Raw genomic sequence first — 27,063 nt, forward strand, 5'->3', positions numbered from 1 at the left:
TAAGGGAACTCAGGTTGGTTCATGTGTGACCTCTCCAACAACCGCAGTTTGCCACTTTCAACTTCCTTTGGGAGGAGTGAGTGTAATGTACGTATATATTTATGTATGATGAAAAACTGATGAAGTTCTGGGCATAAAAATGTTCTTTTAATATCAGGTACTCTTAGTATTACTGAAAACCTTAAGGTCCTGAGGAAATTGAAGTTTGTTTTTTTGTCATCTACTTGTTATGAATTTACTCTGCAAAGCCCAGTGCCATTTCAGAAAAGTTCAGACAGATGGACTTTGCTTCATTGGGAAAGCTTATTAAGAATTAAATTGCATATTTTTTTCCTCAAGCTAATAACTCACTGTGCTTCTTTTACCTTATTTCTTTTTTTTTCTTTTGTTTGTTTTTGCTCTGTAACCTTTTCAGGAGTTTTACTCTGGAAGATAAATACAATATCTCACTCCTTCAGTGTTCTAATAGGGATTTGCTTTCCCTAGTCTCTTGTAGCTGAGCAGTTCAGGCTAAGCCCAGCTACCATGGAAGCCCATGTTTACAACAGATTTTTCGGGTTGTTTTGCTTGTTTGTTTGTTTTAGGTAGAATACTGAACTTCTCTGCCCCTTTTCTTTTAAAGGAATGCAGCTGAACAAGCAGCTCAGTTTGCTTTTCTGTGGCAAACAGAAAAAAGCCATTAACTCGTGGCAAATCAGGAAATTCTTTCCAATATGTCCAGATGCTTCCTGACACCGCGCTGGTGTCATACTTGGCACATGATTAAAAACAAATCAAGTCACCCTCTGGCTGCTTTTTATTTTGTGTTTAGCCCAGTCCTCTGGCACCGTGGAGGGGGATAGCCTCACTGCCTGGCCAGTGCTGCTGTGCGTGGGGTTGTTTTGAAGAACAAAAAGGAACTGCAGAAAATGGGATCATTTCTAGCAGAAAGCTTCCCTTGGCTTTCTTCTCAATGCCACCTATATGCTGACCTCCTTGAAATAACACACTCCTGTATTCTGCACGTGCCAAGCTCTGTGTTACTGAAAAGCTGAGTAAAGCTGCTGAGGTTGGCAGCAGTGCTGTGTTTGGAGCAGGCAGTAGGTGTGGGCATCTTCATGTTCTGTGCTGGTTTAAGTTGAACCCAATACATCCTCTGAGCACAAAGGACTGCATTGCGTGGTTGTGTAAATTGTACGTCTTGGTTTGTGCTTGTAAAACCTGTGGGCTCTTGGACTGTAAAAGAAACCAGGATGCATGTGTTGCATTTGGGCAGGTTTCTTCTGGCCTCCCCAGTCATCACACAGGGGAGATATCAGGATAAGCCTGATAACACTCCAAAGCAAAAGTGGTTATCTGTGCTCTCTTCTTATCTTCCAAACACGGTTTTGTGAATCCTGTCCTCTGTCTCTGCCCAAGTTGTGGTTGGATTATCATCAAGTCCCATAGTTCCAGGGCAGGATGTGGAGCCAGAAGGATGCAGGATGAAACAAATACCAGGAGGAAAGTGCTTAAAGGAAAAGTCATTTCAAAAGGAAATGTTCTGTTCCATCCAGCAAACTTACTTTGAAACTATATCCAAATGCTCCTTGCTTTTTTTCTCTGATTTATTCTTTACTGCTGTGGATCCAGTTTCTTCTTTCCTAGAATATTGTCTGAGACGTGTATGTACTGGTCTTTAAAAACTTTGCAGTTGCAAAATGCTTGAAAGGTGTTTTGAGTTCTTCTGGGGGCTTCTTGTGAAACTGAAGAAACACTCCATTTTGGAGGTACTCACTGGACATGCCCATGCACACTCATGTGCAGAGCTCCCCCAACCAATGGGGTCACTGTTCTGAGTAAGCTCTGTGCGACACTGGAGATTTCAGGGTTGTGTCTGTCTGTGATAAATGATAACTTGGGCCTTTGTATGGTTTGTATGGTGCTGCCCTCTAAATTAGGGAAAGGAGTGAGAAATCTTTCCGTTTTCTGTTTTCTGGGAGGGGATGGGATAGAGTGGAATGACATGCACTAGACTTTCTCAAAGGGTATTTTTCAAGCAGGTGTCTTTCATGTAATATATATAAATGTACAGAATTCCAGAATCTTCTGGCTCTGATCTTGCTAAAGCTTTAACAGGTTTTAATTGTTAAAGCAAGTGATTTGAAAACAGTCTAAGATTCCAAACTTAAATCAAGTTGTTATTAAACTTGGAAATTTTTACCACTTCAGTGAGCATCACCTAGGTCCATTCCATGCACTACTTGTGTGTTGACATGGCTGACAGTTCTGCGTTGGCCACTGCCCATTGCCTGCTACACTGTGAGCATCTACAAAGTGAGATGGAGAAAACCAGAGGTGGAAACTTGCAGTGTCCTGTTCTGTAGGTGAAGCAGTACATGTGGAAATGGTGGTCTACATACGGTCATCTCATCTGCTGTCTTTTGAGTGAAAATGCTAATAGTGTTGAAAGAGGACAATGAGCTGATATTTAAAATAATTCTCCTTTCAGTATTTTATGGATTCAATGGATTGTAGCGAGCTGTGCTCTGTAAATGTCTGCACATGCTGAATGATCTCATTTTCCATGTGGGAGTACAGAATAAACTTCAAAACACAAAAGATTACATGAAAAACTGGCATTAATTATACAAAATTGCCGTCAGAAGGCAGATTCTTATATAGAACATTCTTTTTGACACTGTGAAGCAGCTTTTAATTTAATAATAAGTTTAATCTGCCAGCTCTCAAAATTAACCACAAATCTTTGCTGTTCAATTTCTGACAAGGAAATATCCTTAAAGTTAGGTATTGAAGCTTACTAATGTTTTTTGAGGGAAAGAAATCAAAATCTGAGTTTTGGTGAATAATTATAAAGAAGTGCTTAATAGAAATCAGTTTAGAGCATCTTTAGAGCCACAGAAAAGGGGCGTGGAGATGAGCTCACATCCAGCATCTGCCCACACCCTGCCCAGCTTTTCCTCTCCTTCCTTGCCTTTGTCTGTGGTATTTTTCAGTCAAGTTTTTTTTGTTGGGAGAGTGGTTAATTTTGGTGAGAGGGGGCATGCTTTCAAAACACATTACAGATGTTCTTACTGCTCAGGCATCAGGCTGTGAAATCACTTGGCAGCGCTGTCCTTATTTCATCTGGCCCTGGGGAATCTGAAGGATACCACAAATGCATCTTTAATGATCGGATGCAATTGCACTCAAGTAACGAATCGCAACCAATCAGATCGTTTAGGGCAAAAAACAGCTTAGTGATATGAAGTCACTCTGAAGTGCAGGACTTGATGAAAACATCCATGTTCGACATGAGTGATAAAAGCCAAATGAAAGTGTTGGGTTCGGCTGGGTGAGACATGTCACAGCTTGCTCCTCAGGGGATGCAGCCTCCAGTGGTTATTGTTAAGTTTGTTTTGAAGAAGATGAGTCAGCATTGTAGCTTGTTCTTGTGGCGGTGCTTTAAACCCTCAGACTGCAGGCTGAGGCTTTCAGATAACAGCAGAGGGCTTCCCAGCTGCTCACCTGAGCCTTCCTATCTGCTTACGGGCAAATATCACCTTTATTTAAGTAATCTCGGGCAATATAAACTTGCAGAGGCCTAGGTGCTGGTTATTGTGCTTTTCCCGTTGAACGTTCTATGTAATACATATACTTACATATTTTAATATTTTTTGAGAGAGGTGAGGCACATGTATTTGCAATTTCAATTTTTTGAAAATTGCCTTTGTAGTTCCATAAAGGAAGCACTGTGATAAACATTGTGCTTCCTCTCTGGTGTCTCCCTTAGCACATCTTTGCTTGCAGGTTCCTACCAAGCCTTTAGCTACTCCATGCTGCCTTAAGCCAAGCAACAAAATCAGTTGGACCCCAAGTGTTTAGATGCTGAAGGTCTGCCCTGTCTCCCAGGACAATAATGCTGGTGCTGAGTAGAGCAGGAAAGGACAGGATAGGGCGAATCCTGCTCCCAGGGATTTAATGGCACCCTTGATGACTTTAACGAGCTCTGGACTGACAGGCAGGAAACATGTCTCATATAGCTGCCTTTTGGACAGGATTTCCCTTGGTATGATGGCAAGAGATACCACAGTGTAATTCTTTTAGATTTGGAATGCAGAATTTAACAATGATTGCTCGTCATTGATGCCATAAATATTTACAGAAAAGATTTTCATCCCCTTTTCCACTTTCAGTGGCGGTTTTATCCTCTGTATTTCAGTGATCACTGTCAAGTTACCCATCTGATTCATTTTTCATGAAATATGCTTCTCACTTTATATTTGTGGGCTACTTCATATATTGGTTATTGGGTGAAGAATAATTGTGTTATTTTTTGGAGGAGTGCTTTTTTTCTATATAATGCACACGTTGTTCACACAGTGTTTCAGTATTGCTTTCAGATTGTATACTATTATTGCTGAATGTACTTCTTCTGTGTTAGTTACACAGCAATGAAGCTTTTCCGACATTTTAGAAAAGGTTTAGCTGCAGTTATGTTTCCTAAGGAAATCTTTATGAAGATCTTTTCAGTAGCAGTGCCTTATGCATTATTCATGTATTTATACATATTTTACACAGCCCAGATATGTTAAAGAAAAGTTAAGGGTAAAGAAGGAGCCCACTGAACCAATTAATGCGTTCCAGTAAATGCCCTTAAATCCTTTGAGCAATGGGAGTGGGGCATAAAGAACTCTCCCCTGATACTTATTTCCACTCGTTGCTTCAATATTTAATTAGCATGGCTTCATTGCTGTAATTCTCCGTGAGTTTTTAAAAGACTTAATTTGAAACTAATTGAACTAATGCACTGCCTGCTAATTACTCGGAACTGCAGATGGCTGACAGTGGGAAGCCACTCTCTCTAAAGACCCAGGGTGCGATGCAGGTTGGGGCTGGAGCTGAGGTGTGGAGGTGATGTCAGGCACAGCTCCCACTTTCCTTTGGGTCCCCTCGTTGTCATCTGCAGAGCAGAGAAAGGTGGGTGGCATAGCAGTGTCCTGCCAGGAGCACCAAGGGAGTCCTCAGTGCTGCTGTTCTGTGATGGTGTTTTTAACATGAGCGAGAGAGGCTTAGAGATGGGTAATATGTATAGCTTGTTTGGGTGGTTCTTGTGGAGCCAGGAGTTGGAATCAGTGATCCTTGTGGGTCTCTTCCAAGTCGGAATATTCTATGATAAAAATATTGTCTTAAGACACACGTACATATATTGTCCAGGCTTTAACTAAGCACATTGGACATTTTTGTTTGTTTTAATGTGAATTTTAAATGGGAAGGCAATTGCACTGCCGTTGAACATCAAATCTTTTTCCTGAGGCCCTTTCCTGGTCAGGTTTCCAGGTGTGAGTGGCCAGTGGGGAAGGCCTATTTGTGACAGGGTTGGGTGCCTTTTCCTTGGCTGTGAAGGTACTGCTGGTTGGAGAAGTGTTTGCAAGAAGTTTGTCAGCTTGTGAAACTTCAGTGAAGAATTACATTCTCTTAAAGTCTGCATTCTCACTGCTGAGCAGCTGGAAATTACTGTACATTTGCAATAAGTGTGTCATAGTGAAATTTGGGAACTTGCCAGATTGGTTACAGTGAGGAAACTTACTCATGCTCTGTAGTTATTGCAGTTCTGTGCAAACGTTTGCTAAGTAATCTCAGAGAGCATTACATTAAGAACATATACCGGAGACTCTTGATGTGCTCAGGAGAGCATGAGAAGCAGGGACTTAGATCTCTCACTTTCAGAAGGAAAAGCAAAATTGTGATTTTTTTTCCCCAAAATAATGCTGTGGGGTTTTTTTTGTTTGTTTGTTTTGTTTCCTGCTGATTGCTTGGTTCCTGCCTGTGGTTTTAGTCTGTAGCCTTCTTCTTTATTGATCAGAGGTCATTTGTTGGTGGAGAGACTGCAGGCACAGGAGGTGTTGCTGCAGCATGCTCTAAGGGTTTGTTCTTCCTTCTAACCTCAGAGCTGGAGCTGTTCCACATTTGTCTCTCAACATCAAACTGTAATGCTTTCCCCATGAAGGAAGCAGAACTGTCCCCTGAAACACGTGGGAGACCAAGGGTGGCTGTTGGCATCTTTCTTGGAGGAGCTTTTCCTGGCTCATGCTGTGCCTAGTGGCAATAAAAGGAACTTAAGTCTGGTTTCATTCATTTAGCTCAGTCAGCTTTATTTCTTACGTTGCTTTCATTTTGCACAAATAAAAAATTCCAAAAAACACTGACTTTTTATTATTCTTTGCTAGAGTTAAATTTTTTAAATAGTGAGCTTGATTTCAAACTTTTTAATAAACTATCTTTCAATCTGCAAAAGTTATATTTTTGAATGCTGCTTTTGTTTGGCTGTTGGAAAGCTTTGCTGTGGTGCAGGAGTGCCTCTGCCATTAGAAGACCTCTGAGCTCAGTAACCAGCACCGATCCGCTCTCTGCTGTCAGAAGTCTATCAGTGTCTTTTTATGCAAGCGTGAGCAGAATTTCATTCCCTCTTTATTTTCATTTTTCTCTTTGCTACAAGGCTGCTGCCTGCAGCTCTGAAGCTCTGTGCCACACATATTGCGAGAGTCATCACCATGATCGCTAGTGAAAGCTTAAAAAAGAGGAAGCCCATTTTTCCTGTGCTTAAGGGAATTTGCATCTACAAAAGAACTCAAGTCCAAAATTAACAGTTTATTTTACTGACACTGAATGAAATTGGGATAGCACCTCTTGTTCGGGCATGTCTTGGCCTGAAAGTTTCTGGCAAACTGTAATGAGTTCAGGGAAGAAGTGCAGAAAGATCAAAGAGCTGATTTGTAGGAGCAATTAGAGAGCTCCATAGCTGAGGTAGGGAGTGATTAAAGGCGTGGGTGATTCCTGTGCATGTCAGGCACAGATGAGAGAAGGAGGAACTGCTTATGACAGAGAAAGAAAAACTGCCAGCAGATCATTTGTGCCCCCTCCCTGGAGACATTCCAGGCCAGGCTGGATGGGGCTCTGAGCAACCTGGTCTAGAGGAAGGTGTCCCTGCCTTGTCCCTGCCCATAGCAAGGGAGTTGGAACTAGATGGTCTTAAAGGTCCCTTCCAACTCAAATCATTCTATGATTTTATGATTCAATGATTCTAAGCAAAACTGAGATTTTCACATACTCACTAAAAGCTGGAAAACTTACTGCTAGAGACATGCCATGTGTATTAAATGCCAGGAGAATATAAGCTCTTCTAGAGCTTATGGGATTCTTTAATTTCTTTGATTCTTTAATTCAGATTTAATGGCAAGCAGGGAGCTGCTTGCGTATGTCATCCAACTTCAGGTTTAATGTAGATAATTAAGTTCCATGAGAAATCAAATAATCAAATCTGGTACTTGTGGATAAATTAGAGAAGCAGGTTTGGCCTTTGCCCTTTGGATCTCTATGGGTCATATCCAAGATGCGTGCAAAAAGTTGGTGAAGAATAACAAACTTCTTGGCTATACACTTGGATAATTACTGGGAAAAAAAAAATCAATGTGTCAAAAAACAATGGAAGGCAGTTGAAATGTTGTTTATGTCTGTATGTGCTTTAAATGGTACCACACTGGAAGTTACATAGGGGAGTGGCTGGCATGCTAAGGCACGCTATGTGGCAAGATTATTGTAGTGGTTACCTATTACCTAGCCTCCCTGTTGAAAATCTGTGTCTTATGTCAAGACTTAGTTTTTCTATTTTCATCTTCTGGCTGCTGGATTATCTACCTTCTTCTGAATCACGACTTCAGTCATGGAGTGAAGGTAATAGGAGGAATGACCAAAAGCCACTGTACTAATAACCATACCAATACACATATGTTGACAAGTGTTTGAAGGAGTGCCATCATCAGCAGACTTCAGGCAGCAACATTCATTTTTGGAGCTGGTGCAGAGTGGTAACTTCACACTGTGTGGTCTTTTCAAGGTGACAGAAATGTGTTCAGAATCAGCTGCATTTGTGACATCTTGTCCTTAGGGCATCACTGTCTGTGATGCTTTTTATGTTGCGAAACTATCTAATTTGTTATGATTTTTTTTCCTATTTTTTTTCTGATTTTTAAATTAATACTTTTTTCCATGGAACTCAGAAATTACTGTAAAGGTTCTGCCTTTAAAATAACAATGAAATAGCAATGCAATGAGTCATTTCAAATCAAGTTTTCATACCTTAGTTTAGGAAAGGCAGTAAGGATAAAAACAGTTTGTTATATGGTCAACATTACTACTTAAGAACTATATAGCTAAAAATTCAAGAAATTAATATTCTTTAATCTACATGCACTAATTTTGCATTTAACATATCTGTAGAGTTTCTTGGCTTTATTTCTCTTGTTCTCAAGTCTGTCTTTTTGTTTTGTAATCAACAGCAAAAACATTTTCCTTTGTAGGTGGATGCAGACACGAATAAAAATCTCTTCTCAGTGGACAATGTCACTTTTCACAGTGGATAGTGAAAAGTGAATCTCAGGTTGTTACTGACAACAGACAATTTGTCTTCATTATCTCCGTATATTTGTTTAGAGAAGGTGTTATTAAACAGTTTCACATATATGTTTAGAAACTTGTTCTCAATTAGCAGGCAGATAGAAAGACAGTCAATTTATGGCTGAATTATTTCCAGTAATTTCTTTATAAATTGAATTATTTGCAATATATTTTAAATAATTTTTAAGTTCAGGAATAAATTTTCAGTGAATTCTTTTGTGAATTTCTTTAAAACATTATGGTTGGGTTTTTTGACTTTTTTTTAATATTATTTTAAAAGAAATCTGTCTTGGGGTGTTATTGAAAGTAGTGGAAGATGTAAAGTCATTTATCACAAGAATAATGAGAAGTAATCTTAAGTGTAAACAGAAAAAAAGATAAGAGATCAGCCTTATGGTCATTCCCTGTGACAGCTCATTCAGCCACAATTAAGTTAGACTGTCTATGGGATCAGAAGACTTAAAGTACACTTTATGGAACAACCACCAACACCCCTAAAAGTGGCTTTTCTCTTATTTAGAAGGCTCAGGTAACAGTCTAGAAGACTTCTTAGTAGCAGATATTTCCTAGCTCTTGCAGGCACAATGCAGATATTGTGACTGGGTGCTGTGGGAAGGATAAGTAACAGGAGGTAAATCATAGAATCATTAAGGTTGGAAAAGACCACTAAGATCACCTAGTCCAACCACCAACCCATCCCCACCATGCTCACTGACCATGTCCCTCAGTGCCACATACATGGTTCTTGAACACCTCCAGGGACGGTGACTCCATCATGTCCCTGGGCAGCCTATTCCAGTGCCTCACTGCTCTTTCTGAGAAGTTTTTCCTAATATCCAACCTAAATGATGTTTGGGCAGGAACAGCGGCAGTGATGCTGAGAGCAGGATGGAGTGACCATCACCTCTGTGCCAGGAGTAAGAAATTCTTTTCCTGATGACTTCTGCTTTCAGAAGGGGCAGTAGTTCACCTATGCTAAGGGTTTCCTTTACCAAGAGGAATCTCTAGTTACAGCACATACCATATTGCCCAGGAGGATTCGTATTTCCTTCCATTCCTTGATTCTCTTAATTAAGGTTAAAAATAAAATACAACAGCCGGGATGCTTCCTTCCCTGTACTTCTCTGTGATGGACAGCATCACTCCACCCATCTGTCTGCCTTCCTTCCCCGTGTACTTCTCTGAAATTATTCCTCTATTGTTTGCCTTAAATAATTACCTTCTTCCCAGATTCAGGTTTGTTGGGTCTTTTTTTAGATCTTGGGTCTTTTCCAAGTTTGCAGCAAAACCTTGTAATTCCTCTATCAAGAGACTTACTTATCACACCTCGTTAAGTCTTGCAGCATCTACCGTTCTGTATGGATCAAAAACTACACAGTAATTTAAATTACAGAAGTAATTTTTCTGAATTACTTTCTCCTTCCATGCCTTCCACTTCTATGCCTTTTTATCAGCTTTATGGATCATGATGTCATCACTAAAGGTTGTTTTCTAAGTAGTAAGATGTTCTAAAAGAAAGTTGATGGTATGTTAGCTTCCACAGAATTGCCTCACTGGCCATTTATTGAAAAGATGTGCAAAAGGCCGCTCTGCTTATGCAAGGGGATGAAAAATGAAGGTGGATGATCGTGTAAGCAAGGGTGAGAGGTAGGGGTGTTTGCTCCCTTTTGTTTAAACACAGTTTTGTCATCAGAAGCCATCCGCTGTTAGGCGCACCCTACATTTGCAAGGTGAGGGCTCCATGCTCAGCATTACCCAGTGCTGGGCTCTCCCTTCCTCCCTCCTCTCCTTCCTTCCTCCCTTCTTTCCTCCTTCCCTTCTTCCTTCCCTCTTTCCTTCCCTCCCTCCCTCTCTCTTTTTCTTCTTTCTTTTTTACTTTCATTTTCTTTCATTTTCTTTCTCTTTCTTTCTTTCTTTCTTTTTTCTCTTTTCCCTCTTTCTTCTCTTATTTTGTTTTTTTGGTTTTTTTTTTCTTTCTTTATGACAATATTCCTAACACATAAGAAGAAACGTCATAATAAGAAAATGGATCTGATTCTTTTGTGTAAACCTTAAAATTCTGAAAATAGTGCCTCAGTTTGTTGGGAAGTGTAATTGATAAGGTCGGTGTTTTAGCCTACTCTTTAGGTAAGCTTGTATTTGGTGCATTTTTCATGTCATGCTTCAATTAATTCATTCTCAATTTAGTCTATTCTTTATCAATATTACTCTAAAATTCAGAAATAAGGATTAGCTACAGTCAGAACATGAGAAGGTTTTCAAACAAGAAATAAAAAACTCTTCACCAGTATGCAGTGTAGTAATAAAAACAGAGAAAGTCTATAGTATTGTTATTACAGTTGGCATTACCATGTTGGCATACTTTAAGCAAAAAATAAATACTTAAAAAGAGCCAGTATTTTATTTTGTTTCTTAATTTTCTGAAATAAGAAAATGTGCTTTAGTTCCTGCTTGATTTGTTTTATGTCCCCTGACCCAAAGTGACCAGGCTGTAGCCTAGGAGGTACTGTGATCTTTTTCAGACATAAAAAAATTTTCCCACTTTAATTTAAATATAATTTAATTTTCTATTATTTTATTTTATTTTTTATAATGGAAAGAGAATTTCAGCTTCACATTAGAGGAATAGTGCTTATAACTTTCCTGCTGTTTCCGTGAAGTATAGCATGATCTCAAACCTTACTGATAATTTTGAAGCCTTTCAGCCTTCAAAGAACAGTGGTTTTGTTCTATCCTCAACTACTTGGAATGTATAGGGAGAGCTGAGTGTAAATTAATGGTTTGGGTGTGGAATTTCTCATTCTTCACGATTCAGGATTATTACGTAGCTGAGAGAAAGGAGGGACAACCACTGCTTCTCTGCTCACTGTTAGCTTTGAGTAAGAACAAGGTGATGGAAAATACTTTTAAAACTGAAATAGTATCTAGAAGACCATGGGGATGGAGAAATAGAGGCTGCTGTGCAGCCTTAGTGGAGGAGCTGCCCGGTGAGCTGTGCAACCACAACGAAGTGTACCTGTGTGATGCAGTCCTGCGCTGCTCCCATTGCTGCTGCCCTGCTGTGCTCAGTGAGGGCCTGGGCTGCAGCAGCCGGTGGTGTCACAGCTGGCTGGAGGCAGCTGGGAGAGCACAGAAACTCTCCTGTGGCTGTTGGCTGTTGGATGTGTTTCCAAAATAATGCCTCTGAAAATGTTGGCATGGAGAGCGTTTGAGATGGAAAGAGATGTAACTCTCAAACACCTGCCAAAAAGCCTTCATATGCTAATTTTATAATTGTGGGTTCTGTTTCTGAAGATTCCTACACCTACATACCCACAAGATGACCCTATCTTTGTGGTTTCAGATGTTTCGTTTACTCAGTTACAGACAGCACACATGACAGTGCCATAAACCCTTGCTGCCTGCTGGATGGCTGCCAAGCCTGTTGTGTTTTTCAAGTTGTTTTGCAATGAGCTAGATCTAGTGGAAAGTGCATGGTACAACACAAACTTAAAAGCAAGTAGTTTTAGTATGTAGTTTTGACAAGAGCGTTTTCCATCATGAGCAAGCCCTCCCCCATCATCCCCAATTTCCATCTACCAGTAGATGTGTGAGAGTGATGTGGGAAGGCTGGTGATGGCTCCAGCTCCACTAGTAGTTCTCCTGTGATGTGAAAGGAAGGTGTGTTACTGGTGAGATCATGGAGCCACGAAGGTAACTGCTCAAGTATTTGGCAGCACTTCTAAGACAGGTTTTCCAGCACCTCCTCCAACAATTTCCTATTTTTGGGGAATTTCTTCTATACCTACAAACTCTTTTTGTTGCTTTTATTTTTGAATGTGAATGCTTTAAAGCTTGGTTTCGGAGTCATCCCATAAATAGAGATATATGCAGTGCAACGTGTGTTTTGATTTAATATGCTTCACCAGAATTATTCAGCATATGCAATAAAATTTAATTTCTTTGCAAATGTACCATGTGACTATATAGTCAAGGCGTTGTTTTCCTGAAGAATACATTTAATGCTATTACTCCAGTGTGAAATTTTAACAATGTGAATTTAAGATAAGATTTATTGTGTAGCTACTTAAAAAAAAAATAAGAAAGATTGAAATTAATAGGTGGCCTCTGACATTCTTGGAGCTCCTGAGTGACAGCTGCATGCTGAACATGCCTGCTCAAGTTCCTGAAGGCTGTGTAAGTTTTACAGAAAGTATTCACAATTAGAACAGGTTTGACTTTAGCTGCAAGCATTTAAACATTCAGAACTGCAGATGCAATTTCCTACAGAGTTAAATTTCCTACAGGCTAAATCAATGTTCTTTTTCCATTGTAAAAAATTACAGTTAAACTATGTACTAAAAAAGGTACTTATACAAGATAGGCTTTTCTGTGGATGTGTTTTTTTAAAAAACTCATCCCATTTTTCTACAGAAAAGAATAGAGAAGTTCCTTCTATCACAGAGTATTCGATCTATATGTTACATACCTCATTGTGTCAGTTGGAAAATTACCTCTTAGGTATGTAATAGCTTGACATGTTTTTTCATTAGTGAACCATGCTACAGCTTTGTCGGCTCTGCAGCTGGGTGCTGTCATTCCCACTTGGAATGCCTTGCTTTTCCTGGCTGTAACTGCCTTCAACGCTGATTGTCACTGATTTAAGAACCAATTCAAAAAGAATAGACAGATAATCTGAATAATTTATTTTGTAGTATAGCACCAAAGATGATGGACTGTTTGTAGAAATTACATAATATTTTGAGTAGAAAGTTCTTTTGAAGAAAACAGTGTTGGACGAAGGATTTGATTTCTGGCATGCTTTGAGCTGTACTGGAAGTCCTTTCACCTGTGGTCAGTGTCTCCTATAAGACATGCCCTCCAATTTCAAGATAAATAAAAGAAAATAGTGAGATAATATATTTCCCATTGGAGATTGTAGTTCAGATTAGAATTCTGTTGTGTTAGCTTTTTTAAAAATGGAGAAGGATGATCTATTTTACTGTATAACATGGCTAGCATTGTAAGGGAAAGGATGTACACAACATCAGAGGTAGAAATGAGAACTAAAACAGATACTTTGAGTTCTAGATTAGTGCTTAAAGTGTTTGTCCATACTCAACAGACAAAGTTTTCAATTAATTTTTTTCCATTAAAATTACTGAGCATAGATCAAGTAGGGAAATGTCACTTATCAAAATGTTGATTTTGATGAGAAAAGGAGGAAACGCACTGTTTTGACATTGCAAAATCTTCCACTTTCATCCCAGATTTTTCTTTTTTTAATTATGAAATTTCTTTTATATTTTACTTGAGAAAAACAAACAAACAAATGAACTGAAATGGGAATGGAATTTCATGTCATAAAGAATTTGTTCACTTTTCTTGTTGTTGTTGTTGTTGTTGTTGTTTTAAGTCTGAGTTCATACTCATGTTTCCTGGAAAACTGAAAATGTGCTCAGAAATAGGGATTCTCTTGTGTTGTTTTGTTTTACCTAATGACAGAGGGACATCAGTTCATAGTTGTCTGTGACTATGCTAAGAATGTGTTGATCTACAGTGTGACAGGTGTTCTGGGAGGCATAGTAGGGTTTGGTATCTGGGCCCAGCTCCTCATGGACTTTGGGAATTCAGCCACTGGAATACCTCTTGATCCTGCCCACCTGCACTAATTGAAGTCCTGTGGAAGCCTCCTGTGGTGGGTTTTTGTTTTGAATCCTGTGCTGCTGAACTAAACCTCAGCTGACTTTGCTGGCTCCAAAGCATATCCAAACTTCATTGTTTTATTCGCTACACGCATTCCTAAAGCCTTTTTCTGCTGGAGTTTTTTCAAAGCCAGCGTTTCTCAAATTTCTTTACGCACCCTTTCAGTTTATAATGCCTTGTGGAGATTGAAAGTTTTGGAACATGTGATCTAGTAAAAATTTATGTCTTTGGATGTGACCTTGTGAGCTGACTGGCTAACATTTTCCTTCTCAGACAAATATGAGTTCCCAAAAAGCTACTTATCAGCTTGAATTCGAATAAAAGCTTTTGTAGGAAAGAACATTAAATGCAATTTTCAGCTGGTAAATAGTCAGCCTTCATGTTAAGTCTTGGCATAGAAATGTTAATAGGTAGTAAATTTAATAAATGTTTAATCCCTGGCTCACATAATATTGCTTCTCAGTTCAATTATTTATGTAGAACACAGAGCCCAGAATGAGCTCTGGATGCTTTGAATACTAGCTGTGTGTCCCGCAGCCTTGCAGAAATGGAAATAATTAGCCTGCTTTTTGGTCAGAGGATTTGCAACAAAACTGAGTGCAGTTTCTTCTGCTTTCAGATCTTGACACCATTTCAGAAAGCACCCAAAAAGTCCACACAAGCGTATGTACTTGTAACTGGAGTTCTTTGGGTTCTATCTGCTATCTGCTGTTTAATCGTTTCCTGTTTGCTGTGACGTGTTCACTTATAGCATATTGTGTCTGTACTTCACTGTACTTTACTGCAGGTTCCTTAAAATATCTATTTATGTTTTCACACTTCTTCAGATCCCCTTGGAGGAAGATGTGCTGCAATGCACAGTAACGTGATAGTGTTATTCTTCTTTTTGTGAGAGGAAGAGTCCTGTGTAGCATACCAGCAGTGCATAAAGATGCTGTACCTGCATTACTCTTGTTGAGTGAGACTATTTGTAATGTTAATGTTAATCAATTAATGTTCAGTTCAGAATGAATGTAGACATTTGAAAGAAGGTGGCTGAGACCTGTGCAGTTACTCTCTTGGAAGGACAAGCACATTGTATGTGGGGTAACAGATAACCTGAAGGCAGGCCTTCGGACCTGGGAGAATTTGTGGTGGTGTGAAGAGGAGTGGGTCGGCACGTGCCCTGCTGAAGGATACTGGTGTAACGTGCCTGCTTGACAGGAGGGAGGCAACCTTCAAGCTGGAGAGGAGCAAAGGGAATAAAACTCAAATCCATAAACTTAAAGATCTACAAACTTAACCTGATATTTCGTCTGATTTTTGGATGGTCCTGTGTGGAGCCAAGAGTTGGTCTGGATCATCCTTTTGGGTCCCTTTCAACTTGGGATAGTCTATGACTCTATGAACTTAAGCTGGGTGCAAATGCAGCGGATTGGAGCAAAGTGTGTGGTCAGTATGTGGAAGAGCCCTGGCATCTTATGCTGGTGGACTGGCCGCAAGCAGCAGGGAGGATGCAGAGTTAATATTCTTGAAACCAAGGTTATGCCTTGTTTATGAGCTCGCCCAAATAGAAATCACATGAGAAGTCGCATGATTTTGCCATCAAAGCTCAGGAGGTGTGATATTCAGCCAGTACACCTCCTGATTTCATTTTTCCATGTGATTGTTTCCTATTTTCTTCATGCTGTGGTATTCAGTTGGACTGACATATTTAAACATATAATAACTGGGATCTGTGCTTTTTAACCTCAAAGAAAAAAAAAAAGAAACTGCAGAACAGTTTAAGTAGATGTTTGTGAAGTTGGTGTTAGGTTGGTTCTGAAGGGGAAAAATAATCATCTTAAAAGTAGGCAAAAAAGTCTGAGGGGTGTTTGAGCAGTGATCGTATCAAGTTACTCTGAGTTGAGGCTGATGCATCAGTTGGTGCTTAGGGCAGCATGCAATCTTGGATTTTCATTTTTCTTTTGTGTCTGCTGCATCTTTTCACACAGTTACTGCTCCCTGTGCTTCTTTCTTTTATGCTATCAGTATTTTGCAGCTTAGCCGTCCCTTCACTGTAATAATGTTTATATACCTATATACATATATATATATATAGCTTTTCTTTGTGATTTCTGGAGAGCTCTGCTATCTTGAGTTTGAAGATACAGCAGATGGTACACTGCTAGTGCTTAGGGCAATTCGTTGTGTTACATGCTCATGACCATTTAGAAAATAAGGCTGGCTTATAGGTTTGTGAGGGAGTCTTTGGTCCTCAGAGGGTAACTGGTGCAGCTGCTGTGAGCCACTGGTTTAAAATACGTTGCTCTGGCATTCTAAAGCTGTGTCATAGACCCTCTTTAAACATGTCCATGCTTCTAGCTAGGCCCAGACCCATGTGGTGCATTTCCCTGCTGTTTCGCTTGTTTTTGTACAGAGTTTCCTATTTTTACATGATGAGAAAAATGTCTTCTGTATTTACCAGTGTAGCATATTGTTGACATAAACGCAGAGAGATTGCTCACCAGTTACCATCATTGTTGAAGCAGATTTAGATTAGGAAAAATAAATTTAATTAATTGCCAATTAAAATAGAATTGTATAGCGGGGGGGGGGGGGAAGACAAAACAGACAAAACATCACATTTTTTTCCAAAGCTCAGCTTCACTCCTTTGCCAGCTCCTCCATCTCCTCCCCCAGCCCCAAATAGCATAGGGGGAGGGGATGTGGGGGCTGCAATTAGTCCATAGCAACCCGGTCTCTACCACTCCTTCCCTCCTCCTACATTTCTCCTCTGTTCCATCGCAGGTCCCTCCCATAGGCTGCAGTGTAGAACTTCTGTTTATGTGCATGTTCACATGAGCTTAGTTTGAGTTTTATAATTCAATTTCTTTGTATAAGTACCTGAAGTCGAACAATGGACAAGATAGCATATAAATCTGTTTAACAGCTGGAAGTTGTGCTATTGTCAGCAAAATAGCAACAATTTGAATATAGCAGAGTTGCCATTTTCTACCTGTTTCGAACTATAAATATGTTGGTGCATTAGACTTTCTGCCTGGTTTTGCTTCACTTTGGTATTTCAGTATTTCTTGCAAATTAAAAATGGAAATATAGCCAAACAGTTCTCTCAACATCACTCAGCTCAATTTAAATGAAGTATTTACCCTGGAAATGTTTTACATGTGAATATTTACATTTAGTAAAACCAATCAAATCTGGAATTAGTTTGATTGCCTTAATCATGGATTTTTCACCAAAAATGATACTGGGCACAATATTTGCTTTTCTGAATGAAAATTATATCAACCTAGTAGCATTGCAGCACTGGATAGATAACTGTAGAAAGTATCATTTTGTATACAGAACTAATGAATATAACCCTCCTGCCCACCAACAGTAAAAATTCTGTTTTCAGAATTAAGCATTCATTTTGTACAACGTTCACCATTATCTCTTCAGGAGGTGGAAATGAGAAGATCTAGCTGTTCTGTTTGGTGTGAGCTGAGTGCTTGTTCTGAAGGAAGCTGTGGGCTGCCATAGGCCACCTGAGCGATGGTGAGTGCGGTGTGGGTGTGTGATGGTGCACCTTGGGTGCTGAGGATGATGTCTACCTTCCTCCCAAGACATCTTCAAAAGAAGTGCTCCCTATAATCTATAATATAATACATAATAATATATAATAATATATAATATATAATATATAATATAATCCCTATAAGCACGTACATTTCTCCATGAGTTGCTTTTGTCCTTGCCTTCTGGAGCAGAATTGATACATTCAGATGTTGCCTCTTGAGTAATGTTCCTGCAGCTTGCTTCAACTTTTCTGGCCTGTCTTCTCTGGTTGACTCCTATGTTATCCATCCCAACAATCAAATTCTTTGGAGTGTCATCATCTAGTGAGTGGCAGCCCTGCCCATGGTTTGTGGTTTGGAACTAGATGATCATTTGATGGTCCCTTCCAACCCAAGCCATTCTGTGATTCTTTGCTAGGGCTTCCCCCTCAGCTTCTCAGCTTCTGAGTCTTTGTACTGTTTCTTCTGTCACGAAGGAAATTCATCAAATATCACCACTTTGAGAGCTGTTCTTTTGCAGCATTTTGTTTTTGAAATGTGCTATATAATACCTACTCTTAAATGAGGATATTTTAAGTCTGCTACGTGATAACATATTATGAGTTAATGTACAAACAAGGAATGTGTGTAAGGTGCACATCTGCATAAAACAGTTCTTTTTGGGGTTTGCTGTGTCTGTAACATCCCTTTTATGAACTTGCTCTGTGTAAATCATGGAACAAAGGGTTTGACTTCTGAAAGCATGTCACAGAAAGGAATATAAATGCTTTGTAGGTGAAACAAAAGACAAAATCAGTAAAAACTGCGGTTTGGCAATAAAGTGATGAATTATTTTAGAAAATTAAAAGCAAAACAAAATCAAGTGGAAAGTGTTTGTGTAGTGCCAAAACTGAGGCTATTACAACTCTGGTGCTTTTCCAGTTTGCTGAATGTTTCCTTATCAAGAAAGTACTTCTATAACAATAAGTTTTCCAGCTGACCCATCGCTTCCCCATGCTGAGTACTAAGTAGTTAAAAGTTCTCCTGTAGTTATAAGAAGGAATTGGATTATCTACCATGCTAAAGGTGTTCCCATGTTACTATCTTCTCACTGTACTGCAGCATCTCCTAGTAGAATTTAAATTTTATCTATGTTTTTAAGAAACTTGCTTTATTTTCAGATAAAAATTTTGAAAGGTAACTATTGTGTAATTCTGATAATCCAGACCATTCAGACTGAAAATTGAACTTCACACTTAGTTTTTTCGATTTATCATTTTCCTTCTCTCTGTAGAAAAGAATGCACAAAGGCAGTCTCTGTGAGTTCAGGAAATAGATGATAGCATACTATCATCTGTGTTTGTGTGCACTGTGATGTTTTTAATTTTAATTAATGGTGTTTTTTGAAAATGTCTAAGAGCAGAAAAGAAGTGAGTTCAGATAGTACTTGACATCAGCAATGATAACGGAAGGTGGTCCTTTGCCCTGTGTTGGGGAGGGAAATCGTATATCTGTTTATTTGATATTTTCTTATCTGGCCTTCAAATGAGTAAAAAGATTAAAAAGGAGGAAAACTTTATGCAACCATAACTACTATGCAGTCAACTAATGACGTCCAACAGACAGCTCTTTCACACAGTATTTTCTCTGGAATAAAAGCTATTTAGTACGGATAGAAATTACCTCATCCATCATAGAAGCATAGAAGTGTTCTGTTACTCTATGTGGAGGTTTATCAGTGCTGGGCCGGGGAAGGAGATGACGAATGATATCCTCTTTAATTGAATTTGCAGAATGGAATGCAGGGAGGAAGAACGCCCTGGGCCATCAACCTTGTATTAATGAAAAATGCTTTAATGACAGCAATGACCAGGTGCCAGGATATGAAGTATGCCTGTTTGGTGTTGTGCTTCTGTTTAACATTGAGTTTTGAGCTACAGAGGCAACTTCACATGTGGACACCATGCGCACGTGGTCTTGCTTTGTGCTAACTTGATTGCTCGGTGGGAGAAAGATGTTTCCACTGGAGTGCAATGGGGGATGAGATCAAATATAATATAAGCACGTCTTTGTGGCAATTTCTTCTTTAGAAAAAAGTGATTTTCCCTGTTGATGTCATTTTCTGCAGCAGTTACTGTTTTCTGCCCTTTCCAGTAAAAGTAATGATGATATGTAACTTATCCAGAGGTGACCTGATACAGAATTTTAAGTTCAGGGTTTATAAAGAAAACTGTGACATCACTTTTCTGAAATGAAATCTGATAAAATCAAATACTTACAAGTTAGCAGCAAATTGCAGTTGGCAAGTTTTTGCAATAGCAGTATTTTTTTTCTTGTCATTTATGCCAATTTGGAACATCACTGTGACAGATGGTTTTTTTTCCATGGAATATATAACATCAGTATGATAGATTTTATTTTTTTTCCCCCCCAGAATATGGTGGAATGGGCTTGGACTTCTCCTATAGCATTGCAGTGGCAGAGGAGCTGGGAAGTATCCGGTGTGGAGGTATCCCTATGGCTATTGGGGTGCAAGCTGGTATGGCCACTCCTGCGCTAACAAGGTAATTTTCAAAATGTTTTGTTTAGCCTAAAGCCCAAGCTGTTGTGTGTTTAAGCTTAAAAAACATCCAGCCACATGTTTTAGAGTAGGAGGAAACGTTACTGCTCAGATTATGTTGTAGCTGCTCATTAGTAAGGCTTGAGAAATGAACATGCTTTCTACCTGTCTTTCACACAGGTTTATTTAGGGGAGAGAATGCGAATTTTTAATATTAGAGTATTATATAACAAAGGTAGGCCTTGTTTAGTAGTAAGTGATCTGTTTCCAAACACAGAACCTTGGTGCTAGAATCAATTAAACAGTCATGATTCCAGAATCCATGTTAGTGCATTTTTTTCTTAGCTAGATATCCCAGTGCAGTCATACTAAGGTCACATTTAGTTGTAATTATTAGAATGAGTCTAATTGTGTTTTAACATTTACTCGCTTTTTTCCAGTATTTCAAGGTGTTCCTTGCCAGCTCTGGCTTTTCAGAAATAATGATCAGGATTGGTGTAAATCCTGCTAAAATTTTAGCACATATTATGCTGCCTGAACACTCCCATTCAAGTCAATTACTCATCATACTTTTTCTCATGTGCTTATGTCAGTGTTCATCTTTTATCATTTTATATCACTCAAGCTCCTACACTCTTTTTTTTCCCTTCCCTCAGTAAGAAGCAATTGCCTATTCTCTACCTTGACCTTGTAGCTTCACAGACATTCTGCTTCAAAATAACAGTCTGCAAAACTAGAGGGAGGTGACACACTGCGCCAGCAGTTTGCCCCAGGATATGAGTTCATCTAAAAGCTCTGGAAGGTAGTGGTGGGAATTAACTTCAAATAATGATTATGAAGTCAGATTTTTTTCAGTACTAAATAGATATACAAGAGAGTACTTGCACAGAAAAGCTTTTCAGTGTTTTGTTTGTCTGTTCATTCTATTAGAGAAAATATTTCTTAATCCAACTGGAATTTGGACTCTCTTCCCAATCCATCCATCCATCCATCCATCCATTCTTCTACTAGCTATGTGTGACTTTGAAGATCTTAACCATAGAATACATTTCTAAAAATTTTGTTCTCCTTTGTGTAATGCACCAAAATCTTGCTGAAATTGTGGAGGTGATTACGTCTGTTGCAACAGACTTATTTATATTCTAGTGGAGGAAAAAAATACAACACTAAACCACTGATATTTTAAAAGACCTTGCCTCTTTTTATTCCCAAAGTTTTAGGAAAATCTGTGGGTAAAATAAGATAGAATTTTCTTCCACAGCAGACTTTTTGGCTTTATGTTGCTCTGTTCTGGTGCAACAGTGAAACTACATACATTTGTGTTAGTGAAATCCTAAAGAAGATGTTCGCAGAAAGTGAATTTGAAATTTTTGAATTTGAATTTTTTTAGCTAAGTATTGTTATAGATGATGCATCGATGATGCACAAAATAAACTAATACAGAAATCAAACATTATACCCTGAAAAATAATTTAAAAGAAGATTGAAAGGCATTTGTTGACTTTCCTAAATTTGGGTTTCATTAAGCAGATTTTGAAAATGTTACTCATATCTGCTTGCCTGTTCATGCTCTTTCCACCTTTCACTTCTTTGGTTTTTTTTTTTACTGACAACCTTCAGAAGACTGTATGCATGATCATACTTGGAAGCAACCCTGCAGATTTTGAATTATGTGCACTTCTATTGTGCAGACAATTACAGGAGAAAATAGTTGTGCTTTACTGAAAGAAGCCCAGGCTGACTGCTCTGTTATTTTCAGATAAGTGAAGCAGTAGCACTTCTAAATTTGAGAACAACATACATAATGTTCAGTCAACAGTGACCTGGCCTGTGATGTATCTGGTTCTGAACATAACTCTCTGTCAGATCTTTCAAATGCATTCTGGATAAAGTGCCTCTCTTGCTTTCATGCTTACAAGCAGAGCGGAGGAAGCAGCTCTCAGCTGAGGCAGTGAATGAAATACTGTTCCCTGGGCTTGTAAAAAAAACCTATAGTGTGACACATCCATAATCATATCAGCATAAAGTTCTTTTATCTCATCAACAGACACTAAACTTTATAGGAAGACAGTAAGGATAGTGAGGACTTTTCAGTGGGAAGAATGCTTTTCCATTTCATTGACTTACGCATTGCAGATTCTTTCTCTGTGCTGAACAATGGCTGAGAATTAGTGTCAGAAACATGAAGATGTTACTGTCTCTGCTCCTGTTTGCTGTAAGGGAAATAAGTTACAGCTGTCAGTAAAAATAGTGGTTCTGAAATGCTCTATTATCCGCTTAATCAGCTGGGGAAATGGTGAAAATGGGAAGAGGTGATCTGACAGCTGGGTGGCTAGCCTACAGGCTCAGCATAGGAGAACTCTGTTTTGTGCTCCTTCAGCAATCCTGTGTAGTCCACATCATTTGGTACTGAATTTGTTAGCATGCTGGGCTTGTCCTGAGCCATCAAAGAGACTGCTGCAGATTAAGTAAGGAAAAACAAAGAAGTTATCTGAGAAGCCCAACTTCTGAGGAGATCTAAAATATTTCTACCAACATTGCTCATTGTCCTGTTTTTCCAGATCTCCTTTGTGCCCCTCTGGGTGCAGGAGCTATAAGCCAATTCCTCCCAAGCCTAGAGCAGGCACAGGCCAGAAGCGGTGCACCCACACTGGGTGGAGCGGCCTGTGCTGATAAGTCCTGTGGAAAGTTAGAGGTTGTCCACATCTGGGTGCAGACATGGTGGAAGAGCTTCCACGACCAGATTGATATGGGTACTCTGAGGCAGTGTGAAGCCAAGCAGCTGCTTCCTAACTATCTTCTCTGAAAGCAGTCACACTGCTGTCCCTCTCTCTGAGGGTGCTGTAGGCTCTGGTGACAGCTGGCCATTCTGCAGCCTGCCTGGTGGGGGGGAGCCGCAGGACACCAGTCATGCTAAAAACTGCATTCTCTGAAGAAGATAATCTTTAATTTGACTCTTCTTTCACAATGCCCGCACTTCAGTGCAAAACTAAATAAATAGTTCAGTGCATTCCTAAATAAATAGAAGATTGACATAATCATTCTTTACCAGAACGCTTGGAGTAGTCAGAATGGGCTCCTGGGTTTCCCATCTGTTTTCTTTTCAGAATGCCTCTGCAGCTCAAGCTGAACAATTTATTTCATATAGTCTTCAAATAACTCAAGCTTAAAGGCTTGATAAAAACTGGGAGCCAGAGTATTTTTCTTAGTGTTTGGTTTTTTTTTTTTCCTTATGCTGTCTTTTATGATAAGTAAATAAGTTTTCTAAATGTGGGTGTTTTTAAATTTGCATGTCTTCTTATCTTGACTGAAATAGGGACTCACAGAGAGAAAGCTGATTGCAGTATGGATTCCTTTAAAGCCGTTGAAAGCCAAATTGCTGATCCTAAGGAGGCTTTCCTACTGCCCGAGGGAGCTTGATGCTGTTCCCCATGCATTTCTTTCCCTGCCTGTAAGGAGAATTTATTGCCTTTCATCTTCTCTTGCTTCTTTCCATGTACATTGAGGACCCAAGGAGTACTGCTGAGCTGGGACTAGACTTAGATGGTAGGATGTCTGTGCAGGATACACAGAAATCATGCAAAAGCATGGCATGTGGCAAATGTATTATTAATAGTTCGAGTATGGGAACAGAATAGAGAGGGAACTGGAAGAAATTCACCTGTTGCTATTAAATGATCATAGGTCAGAGTGACCTTCTTTGGGTGAAGGAAATCCTCTTTCTATTCCTGGAAAGTCCATGAGCGAATTCCTCTGTCATCTTTGACATAATATAGAATAATGCATAGATCACCTGAAAGCTTTTTTTGCTTTATTTTGCTTTGATGTTGAATAATTCTTCTGAAGTTGCTGCGCCATTAATGCCTACCTTCAAGCCTGTTGAATATGTGAATGTGCATCAGGATCAATATTGTCTCTCACAACTGTTCTTGAAATGCCTGTTTAGGAAACCTCTTCAGGGGTAGTATTATATTCCCTTTCAAGAGGTCCAGAGGCCCATGTGAGAATTTGGAGTAGGCTATATTTCTCGAATGTTTAAGCGCCAGTGCAAGAAAGCTTCAGTTAATCAAATGCTGAGAGCTGTGCTAGAGCTGCCTGCAGTTGTTCATATTCAAAATTTCAGTTTGCACTTAATCATGAATCAAACTATGTCAGTTCTACTCAGAACCTCCTATGCTAATTTAATTAATACATTTCAGCTTAGCATTTTTCTCTCAGAAGCAAAAGAAACAAAAGTGAATGAGATCTGCAGCTCTAATAAGGTGATTATCGGCCCAATTAAGTCAGAACAGTGATGTGCAATAGACATATTTTCACTCAATATAGCAATCAAACCTGTCAGAAACACTTTTTTTATATATTTGAGATTAACAAAACTGGCTGCCATTTTCTAATTTGCAGAGCACATAAACAAAACTGGGTGAATCAGGAATACATTCTAACATCTGTATTTCATCATAATTCTTTCACCTTTTACACACAATTTATGAGGTTGTTTATCACTGTCATTTTTGTGTCTATATTCATGACATTCAACTAATGTTACTTACAAAGTGTGGACTATTTTCATGTAGTTCTTAATGTTAGAATTTCACATGTGGAACTTCTGGATTACCCAACGTCAGCAAGGAGCTCTAGTTTATTGCCCATAGACTCCGTGTCTGTATCTATAGGTACACACCTGCATGAAAATGACTTTGAGATGGATGTTAATGCTTCATAGTTAATGATGTGGGACTCTATGCTTGAGGGTATGATCACAGCCCAGAAAGCAGACATAATCTGATCTATCTTGAGTCAGAGCAAGACTCGTTGCATAGTTTTCTCATGCTGGAGCTGTTAAACTGGAAAGAAGTGAATACTACATTTATGCAAACCTGATACCTTTCCAGGATGTACTTAAGGTGAGTAGAATTTAACAAAAGCAATATACTTCTAACAATAGCTGGCCATTTGCTGGGCTGCACATCCTTCCTGCAGAGCATGATCTTCTGAAGGTAGCATTGGCAGACTACTTTTTTAATTACTAAATAACTTCATCTCCAGGCTCATTTTTGGGAAGAGCTGAACTGTTTTCTGGAACTTAAAACAAGCAAACAAATCTGTCAAATCTAAAATATTTTCTTTCTGAGGAAATTTCTTGCCATGGAAATCCTATATTCAAATAACTAAGGGTTGGCAAAGTTTTAAGCAATGGTAAGCATTGCCAGAACTCCCTAATAGGCAGTGCTTCCAGCTCGTCTCATAATCTGAATTTTTATGTTGTTTTTGGTTTGTTTAAAGAGTGCTCTCAGCTGGCCACACACAATCATGTTCTAAGGAAAAACAACTACAGTGTATAACAGACCAGGGGAATGAACACTGCAAGCTTACTTCTTGTATTTATTTGGGACTGCAGCTGTGATTGTTATGGGCCAGGACAGCACTAGGAGCTGAGCTCCTTGCGTGCACAAAGGGAGAGTGTCTGCCAGCTCCCACTCTGGTCTCTGGCTTCTTGTGGCCTCTGACTGCTTTGTGGCAGAGTGAAAGCAGAGGGAAAGGGTCAGCCTTGGAAGTATGGTGCCGGTATTGTAGAAAGCCCAGCCAGCTGCAGCCTGCTTAGGCAGCTGGTGAGCCAAAGGTCAGTTGAAACACTGACCTGAGAAACCTCTTAGCTAGGAGGGCACATTATCACTAATTGTAAAACATCTATTTCCTGGCTGTTATGGATTTCTGCTCACAGAGGAGAGGTCTCACAACCCAAGGACTTTTGTTTTTGGGACAGGAGAGGTTTAAGAACAAGAGTGTGAGCTAACCATTCAAGCTCCAAGACCAAACTTGAAAGTTGGTTAAGAAAAAAATCAACCATGAAACCACACTTTGAATAGGTAAAAGCAGCTAAATTTAGGAAAAAAATTAAAAAATCTCTTTCGGGGAAGGAGAAGAAGTCACTGTTTCTTGGAGCCTTAATAAAAAAGGCACTGTTACACAAGAGCCCTCAAGCTCCTTTGCCGACATCCCATAGGGAAAGAGGGACATTTCTGGGGAGGGATGGCTGACCCTCAGCAGCCTTTCTGCCTTTTGGAGGGGAAAGGACAAAGGAGAGACAGGCATTGCTTCACAACTGTCTTTCTGCAGACTGTTCATCCTCGTTCTTCCTCCCTTCCTCCCTGTCCAAGAGTGCTTCTTCATTTTTCCTCTACCATCTTGTTGAAGAAGTAGCAGCCCTGCTCTACTAAGGCTCATGGTGTCACAAAAAGAGGTTTGGTCCTCCTCGTGTGGGTGTACAGGGCAGGCAGCTGGTAGCCCAGAGCACTGAGTTTAGGTGTTTTAGAATGGGTGTTCACTAGTGAGATTAGGTTCCTAGGAAGCTGAGATTAGGCTCCTGAGGGGAAAGGTTTTATCACATGCACCTATTGTTTCTTTTTCATCAGCTGGCAGATTTGGCTGCTATTTTGGTCACTGTTTTGACAAGAAGCATAACTTTTTAGTCACTACTAAAACCTAGCAAAGAGCTGGTACAGAAGTCAGAAGGTATGCAGAGAGAGTGTCTTCTGTCCTGCTTCCAGCTCAGGAGCCAACATTTCTTTATGTTTGATAGCTCTCAAAGCAGCAATTGTAAAGATAAGATTTGGAACATTAGAACCACACATTTCCTTAGAAGTAAGATGTTTGTATAAGCCTTACTTAAAATGGTTGTGGCTGCACTTCCAGTGAAGATTGATTCATAGCTTTGCACAAAGTCCCTTCTCTCTTTGGCTTCAGGATAGATTTTACCTAGTCACAGACAAATTGATCACTGAGTAAAACAAAATTTGTGAGTAGTCTGTAAATAAAGTTTACCTCCAAAAGCTTTTAATACCCTATCTTTTTATTATGTTGTTGCAGATTTGGTTCTGATGAGTT

General features: G+C 39.4%; 1 long non-coding RNA gene across 2 annotated transcripts; it reads left to right on the forward strand.

Annotated features, from left to right (window-relative positions):
- LOC104911409 lies at positions 1-27,063 on the forward strand. 2 transcript variants are annotated; one of them, XR_002115945.2, is made up of 3 exons: positions 1-87; positions 20,053-20,182; positions 27,046-27,063. It is a non-coding gene; the product is annotated as an uncharacterized LOC104911409 (long non-coding RNA). The 2 variants fall into 2 exon arrangements; XR_004160104.1 differs by lacking the exon at positions 1-87 and adding an exon at positions 17,539-17,619.

Source organism: Meleagris gallopavo, chromosome 6 (assembly GCF_000146605.3).
Source record: "Meleagris gallopavo isolate NT-WF06-2002-E0010 breed Aviagen turkey brand Nicholas breeding stock chromosome 6, Turkey_5.1, whole genome shotgun sequence".
NCBI lineage: Eukaryota > Metazoa > Chordata > Aves > Galliformes > Phasianidae > Meleagris > Meleagris gallopavo.